This window comes from Drosophila santomea, chromosome 3L, assembly GCF_016746245.2.
Source record: "Drosophila santomea strain STO CAGO 1482 chromosome 3L, Prin_Dsan_1.1, whole genome shotgun sequence".
NCBI lineage: Eukaryota > Metazoa > Arthropoda > Insecta > Diptera > Drosophilidae > Drosophila > Drosophila santomea.
The window spans coordinates 13464949-13472159 of record NC_053018.2 but is presented as its reverse complement, the minus strand read 5'-3'; the positions used below and the strand labels follow the sequence as shown (position 1 = coordinate 13472159).

The following is a 7211-nucleotide window of genomic DNA, read 5'->3' as shown; positions in this document are numbered from 1 at the left end:
TCCTAGCTTTTCCTTCCCAACCTGCTTACAATGTACAATGCCACATGCGTATTTCTCCCGGTGCAAAAGTGGCAAATAAGGCAGGTTGTAAGGGCTGCCTTGTTATCGGGCAGCTCCTGGCTCGTTCCCCCCGACCGCCTCGAAGTGCGTAATGCGCTCATTACGTGCTGGCATCAACATGGCATCCACATGCCACACCGGTGGCGACTCCAACTCCGAGTCAGATCCCAACGCCATGGCTGAACTATTCCATCAGCACTAGCTTGCAGCCCCACTCCTTGGCTTTCAATTCGGTTTTCGGGCTTTGTCCCAGCTGGAACATGGCAATGTCATGCCAATTGCATGCCTTTCCCATCGCCGCCTTCTCTGAAAAGTTTTTCGACGATTCGGTATTGGGTATGGGGATTGGGTGAATCTGTGAATTGGTGAATCGGTGAAACGGGGAATCCGGGATGACCAGTCGGGCGACGTCTGGGAGTCAGCCAGTCAGCAGCTAATTAGAGAACCGCCTTTTGTGCCGGGTGATAAGGCAAAAATTGGAACTGGTGGCAAGATTGCGGGCTGGCTTTGATTCATTCCCCGATCGAATGCTTTGGCATGGCAGATTCGTGTCTGGCAAATTGATGAAATTGTCAGCGATTTGGCTGGCTGCTCACTGGGATGGGGAAATAGCTGAGGGTTTTAGGTGAATCGATGGGGCTGCGTTTAATTGGATAAATAACAAATAATTGGATTTGGCACTGATATTGAAAAAGATGAGCTCGATTTTAAAAATGTTGTGGGTTACGAACTGCAAGTAACGACTTATTGAATTGAACTTTTATATGTTCTTAAGTCCTGAAGTATTCCTTAAAACCACAAAGCTCTAGATGACCCTTGTCGACTGACACTTTCAACCCATCGCCCATTACTTAACCTTGCAAAAAGTTCATCAACCCAAACCGCAACAGCTACAATTCAGTTGAGTGGCGTTTAAGTCCGGGCAGCAAAATTAGCAAAAATAGTGATGAGTAGGTATCGGTTTTTTGAACTTTTTAAAGTGCTGCATATAAAAAGCGCTGAAATTGTGTATCTACGTATGCAAAAAGGGCAACACAGACAAGTGCAACAACATCGGCAACAGCAGCGCATCAAAGTTAATGATGCAGTGCAAACCGCTAAATACCCCGAACTGCAGCAGAGCACCTCCTCTCACCTGTTATTCCACTTTGTAGTATCATGGCCTTCAAATTGAGGTGCGAGGCAGGTGTTTTTGGCCCTGTGATGTTTTTCGACGACTACGGACACGTGCGACGATGTCCGGCGGTCGATGGAAGCGGAACAAAAGGCTTGCGGTCGCTGGCCGTTGGTAACATGCCGCCGGTCATGTCGGTTATGGCCGTTGCTGTACTGCGGTCGTTGTCAATGAAAGTCCATATGTCAAGGGACTTAGCAGCAACAACGGCTCAAACGAGACAAAATCAATTTGCCTGCCCAGTTAACCAAGCAACAACAGCAACACGACTCACATTTAAAACGGATTTGTAACGCCAACCAATTATTCACGCTAGGAACAAAAAAGAATGAAAAGAAGCCAACTGCAGGTGGCAAACAAAAAATTCAGAAGGTAAGTGCATTTGTTGAATGGGCAGTACGGCATACCCTCTTAAAAAAGATCATTTGAAGCGATTGCAGAAGAAATATACAGAATATAAAAGATTGGAGAAGAAATATGCAGAATATAAAAGAATCTTATACCACATGCTAAATGCTTCTTAAGTTTCAAAGTTGCTGATAGAATGAATAAATTGTGAAACTATTAACGAATATTTACGAAGTAGAGTTCTGTTGAACTTTCTTTAAAAATCCCAATGCCCATCGAAAGGGTACTTCAACATCCAAGGCCAATAAGTGGAACAGGAAAAATCGAGCGCAAGAACGACAGAACGCGTAGGCGACTCTGAAGATGTAGATTACAGGGTTAGCACCGAGGAGGAGGCAAGAGTTGGAGGAGCTGGAGCACTTGGCCAGAGGAAGGGGAAAACTGGAAAAGGAACGACGAAGCCTAGGAAGTGGGCTAACTCAATTGGTCTCTTGGCAAACGCATTATGGGTCACTAAGCCGCACGGCCATTGTCAGACGTTGGCTTTGTCACTTCCCCCTTCTCAACTCCCACTCTTTCTGTATCCTCCGCCTGGTTTCTCCACTCTGCCCCTTAACAAGTGCATTCCGCGATTGACATGCAACACGCGTTCGGCCGCCCACTTTCCGGACTTTCGGGGGGGGCGCTGCGGCGTCTGGGGGCGTGGCACGCACCGTTGTCGCTTGGCTTAGTTATAAAACTTGTTATCGCCGAGGGAGAATGAAAAAATATTTTTTTCTCTACCATTCTCAATGGAACACTTGAGAAAATATTTAAATGTTTTTATTAAAATGCAGTATACATTAAAAATACATTAATATAGGTAACTATAATCTTTTCTAAGGCTTCTAGGCTTCCTAAAGTTGCTCATACGTAGGCATAATTGAACAGGTTATTTTAAGTTATAGGTATTATATTTTATAATTAGATTTAAAATTCTCGGAATTTTTTAACTGCTATAGAAAATTCTTTGCAGTGCAACTGTCTCTGTCTTTGAAGCTGTGTAATTGAAATTACGTGACACTTTGCATATGCACTGGATTTAAATCGAGTTTCCAGTTGGCCATCAAAGACAGGCAGCGGGGGGGGTGAGTGCGGAGGGGCACAGTGGTGCCTGCCTATGTGGCACGCGTGGCTTACGGTTCGGATTCCCCGTTGTTCGATGTTGTCTGTGGCTGCGAAAGTAAAATGCATCGGACCAGCGTAGGCGACGGCCCAGAACTTTGACAAGTGCATTCAAGTGCAGTCAGCGTGCAGCGGAAATTAAGGGCATGAAAATCGAGGAAGGAGGCCCAAACACGTGCTGGAAAAACCATAAAGAAATATATAAAAACGAAAACCTAATTACCAGCAGACATGCTGCGGGGGAGAATGATGGGGATTCAATGCAACTCGGGGTTTATGAGGTGCGGAATCAGACTTAAGGCTTAGTGGGGATAACCAAAGACAGCTGAATTAAATCAGGCGAAGAGCACTTGGACTAAGGATGAACCATTACTTAGGAGCGAGGATAGTATAAAATGGGGAAACGGACATAATTGTCTATATAATCCAAAAGTATAGAGCAAAAGAGGCTATTTAAAGCAAAGAATGAGGGAAATAGCTGCTCTAATGAGTATGGAAATTGTTTACGACTTTTGCATATTTAAATTCCCGCACTTTTAATAATTGATATTTTGTAAATGTTTGAAACTTGAAAGTTAGTCAAAAGTTCTCGTTAAATTAGATTTTCTGCAGAGAATGGTTATATTTAACTTTAATCAAATTAAGTTCAGCAATAGAGTATTTCGATTACTAGCATATCAACTTACTTGTTTAAAAATTCAGCAAAACGTGAAATTTTTCTAAAAAATAATTTGTCAGAAGTGGGATTCGAACCCACGCCCTCAGAGAGGACCAGAACGCTCAATCGAACCCTGCTGCGAAGGGTAAGAGACTTTTGCTCTTGAGTCTGGCGCCTTAGACCGCTCGGCCATCCTGACATTGGCAATCAAGCGACAATTTATCCTGTTGAACTGCGGGCTATTTATAGAACAGCAATTAGATAAGCGATTATGAGAGAGAAACGCTGGCATTACAACCAACAAAAAATATACAAAAATATTATCAAACGCGGGGAAATGGGAAATAGGAAGTGGAAAATAGAAATGCCATCCACACATTCGGCCAAAAAAGGTGATAAAAGCTGGGCGGCATCTGGTGTTTGTGCTGGTGTCACTGTTGCCGGTTGCTATGTGGTTAAGTGCTGCAGTTGCCATTTCACGCTCGGCTAAATCGCTGCTAAATCGTAACCTGAGCACCGTTTCCGGCAGGGCAATCAAAACCGAATCGAGCCTTGTCCTCTGTTGCCCGGGGGCCTCATCATAAAAATCACCCAAACCGTAGCCCAGCAACAAAAAAAAAACCACACTCGACAAACTCGTGCACATGAAGAAAAGACTGTAGTGAAATTGAGAATATGGGTCTATAATATCAAATTATTTTAGTGTTGACTTTATTTTACTTGAAACCCAATATCAACACGTGTATCAATATTTTAAATGTAAATACAAAGAAATCTTTAAGGTAAGAGAGTAATCATATTTCTTGTGGATTAACATTTTTCGTCTATCGCCTCATCATATTTGGGCCTAGTTTCTCTCAGTGCACCCAATATACACACACTCGATTGATGCGCCACGAGTTCAAGTCAATTGCAGAGCCCGCTGGCTGCGGCTAAGGAGTGAAGCGAGTTGTTCCTCTTTGTCGCCGGGTGCTGAAACCACAGACTTTATTCAGCCCCTCTCCATCTGCTGTGATGTATGTACATATATATTCGTCAGTAAAACATCATATAAGAGTTAAAAGTTTATAGGAAACGAATTCGAAAATACCGATTCATTGAAAATGGTTAATAATTATCACAGCATTCTATAGTGTATAGTGTGCTTACTAAATAATTACTACTACTTCTCTGTATTTTGTATTTTAGTATTTCTACTTTAATATTTTGTTTATAAAATATTAATAAAAAATATTTAAAAACCACTTCACGTTACGTAAAAATTAAGTGTTCGACTCGATTTTGAAACATTAACCCGAGCACTTGACCTCTTCTGCACAATGGGTATCTGGATATCTCAATATGGATTACGAAAAGTAACTCCTCATGCGGAGGCAGGCTATCAAATGCAGGCTTCTTGGGGCAGGGGGATGGGAGATGAGAGAGGGGGAGAGGATTGGGGCAGACGCCGGCACTGAAATCGAAATCGGAATCGACAACCAGACACTTCAAACGCATGCAAAACGCATCGAAACAATGAGATTTACGTGCTTCCAGCTGTTATGGACTGCAATCGGATACATGGCACGGCGAATGAGAAGGGGCCGGGCTGAGTGCCATATTATTACAATGCAAAGAGATCTGGCCCAGCCAAAACCCCTCCAGCACCGGGGGGCGCAAATGGATTTCGGGTAATGACAGCCATGAGCTCTTGGTCTGCCGGTGTCTGCATGGTCAGCCAAGCCGAAAAGTTTGTTGTGTTAATTTCCAATGCATAAAATTCATTCGCCACTGGCACTGGGCACTGGCAGTCTGTACACGGAGAAAAGTGCGCTACCAACTACAAGAATTTCATACAATTTCATAGTGCATTACCAAAAAAGGTAAACCATCTTGGGCTCGTCCGGGATTTGAACCCGGGACCTCCCGCACCCTAAGCGGAAATCATACCCCTAGACCAACGAGCCAGGTGAATATCGGCGGCCAAACTACTGTTTATCAAAGAAATGTTCGAAATTCGATCTTCGCTGTTGGACTGGATAAAATATGAGTTGCATGTGGCTGTGGACTAATAGCTTTTGTCTTCAAACGGGTTTCTGTATAATGACTTGCATTGCAAGGTTACTTTTCAAATACTGATATAAACAAAAAATCGTAACTAAAAAACATTTTTAACATTTAACATAATTTTTCCCTAAAGGCTTAAAATAATTGAAAACTTGTAGTGTATCTCGCACCCTTTTCCAAAGGTCAACGGTATTCCATTGAGAGCTGAAAGAGTCACAGACACATGCATTTAATGCTTCAGTCTGCAATTTCTGTGGCTCCCGTCTGACAATCCGTCTGCTGCATTGTGTTCTCTGCTTCTGGAATGAAACTGTAATCGAGCCGACTCGGCTTACCTTTCAACCAATTTGGCCTGAACCGAGTAATTGTTATTATTTAAAGGATCGAATATCGTTGCAGCCTCGATGACTTTGAAAAAGGCGCAAGCCTTAAAAAAGCTGTAGCAATTAAAAAAAAAAGAACTTTAAGCATTTAAAATTGTATTTTTTGGGTATGCTATATCTATAAAATTTATTTAGTTCTTACTTATTTATATATATTATTCTTCATAGCAAATACACATTAATGCATTCCTTCATAAATTATGAACAAAGAGTAAGCTTTTATTGTAAAATATATTACGCTAAAAAATATTTAATTCCTTGGGCTCGTCCGGGATTTGAACCCGGGACCTCCCGCACCCTAAGCGGAAATCATACCCCTAGACCAACGAGCCAGTTGGAAATCACAGGCAAAACTAGTCTTTATCAGTTTTGGAAAACAAACTAAAACAATATAATCAAGTTTATTTTGAAACATTATCTAATTTGCATAAGCATAAGTAAAGGCTTAATATAAAAGTGACCTTAATATTTACACCGACACCTATGTACATATGTAAATACCTAACTAAAAATCAAACTGAATGATGGACCGTAACAATTTTAAATAAACAAGGTAATTAAAATATAAGTAAACTTAAACTTTGCAAAATACGTACTGCACTTGGGCTCGTCCGGGATTTGAACCCGGGACCTCCCGCACCCTAAGCGGAAATCATACCCCTAGACCAACGAGCCAGTTGAACATCGCCCGCGAAAGTACTTTTTATAAAGGGAATGTTCGAAATTCGATTTCGGGTTTAATAGTGTCCAAAACGTGATATGCATGTGGTCTTAAGTTAAAAAGCGAAAGTTTTGTTACTTAAACTGGTTTAGTGTATAATGTCGAGTAAAGGAGGGCTCATTAATGGCCAGCTCACAAATCCCCTATTGTCACTCAGTTTATAGTGGCTTTTAGCTGGCCATAAATGTACTCAATTAACTGTTAATAGTTCGTGTTACCCTCCTCGCCGATTTATTGGAAACCCTTGCCTCAATGCACTTTATCCAACATATGCCCAAGTACATTTTCGTTAATTGCCTATGGACATATGGTGGTGGACCCTGAATAAATCCGCCAACGGGTCAGGGACTGGACTTTGCAAATTTCTCTGGGTTTCTGGGAGATTAGATCGTTTTCGGGGTTGGGTTTGCCTTCTGTCACTGATTGTAATCGCACGAACCGCGGGCTCGTTAACATTATTTGTTGTGGTCTCTACTCACAAAGTGCATTGGTCTTTTATTTTTTTACGTATAGCTGTTGCTTTTTATTTTAACAGGGGTGACCCGCATTGATTTTTCGGATTTTTCTCCGTCTTTTGCAGCCCTTTAAAGTTTTCAATTTGTACCTTGAGAACCACCCTGAATGGATTGGATCTCCGGGCAAATATTTGCCAAAATG

At 41.9% G+C, this 7211-nt stretch overlaps 4 non-coding genes across 4 annotated transcripts; all 4 read right to left on the bottom strand.

Moving 5' to 3' along the window:
* Positions 1–3478: 3478 nt before the first annotated feature.
* Positions 3479–3603, bottom strand: Trnal-caa. The gene is made up of 2 exons: positions 3566–3603; positions 3479–3523 (listed from the first exon to the last, which is right to left on the bottom strand). It is a non-coding gene; the product is annotated as a tRNA-Leu (tRNA).
* A 1675-nt stretch (positions 3604–5278) lies between these two features.
* Trnap-agg lies at positions 5279–5350 on the bottom strand. Its single transcript has one exon. It is a non-coding gene; the product is annotated as a tRNA-Pro (tRNA).
* Positions 5351–6093: 743 nt separating this feature from the next.
* Trnap-agg lies at positions 6094–6165 on the bottom strand. Its single transcript has one exon. It is a non-coding gene; the product is annotated as a tRNA-Pro (tRNA).
* Positions 6166–6436: 271 nt separating this feature from the next.
* On the bottom strand, positions 6437–6508 carry Trnap-agg. The gene has a single exon. It is a non-coding gene; the product is annotated as a tRNA-Pro (tRNA).
* Between the last annotated feature and the right edge of the window lie 703 nt (positions 6509–7211).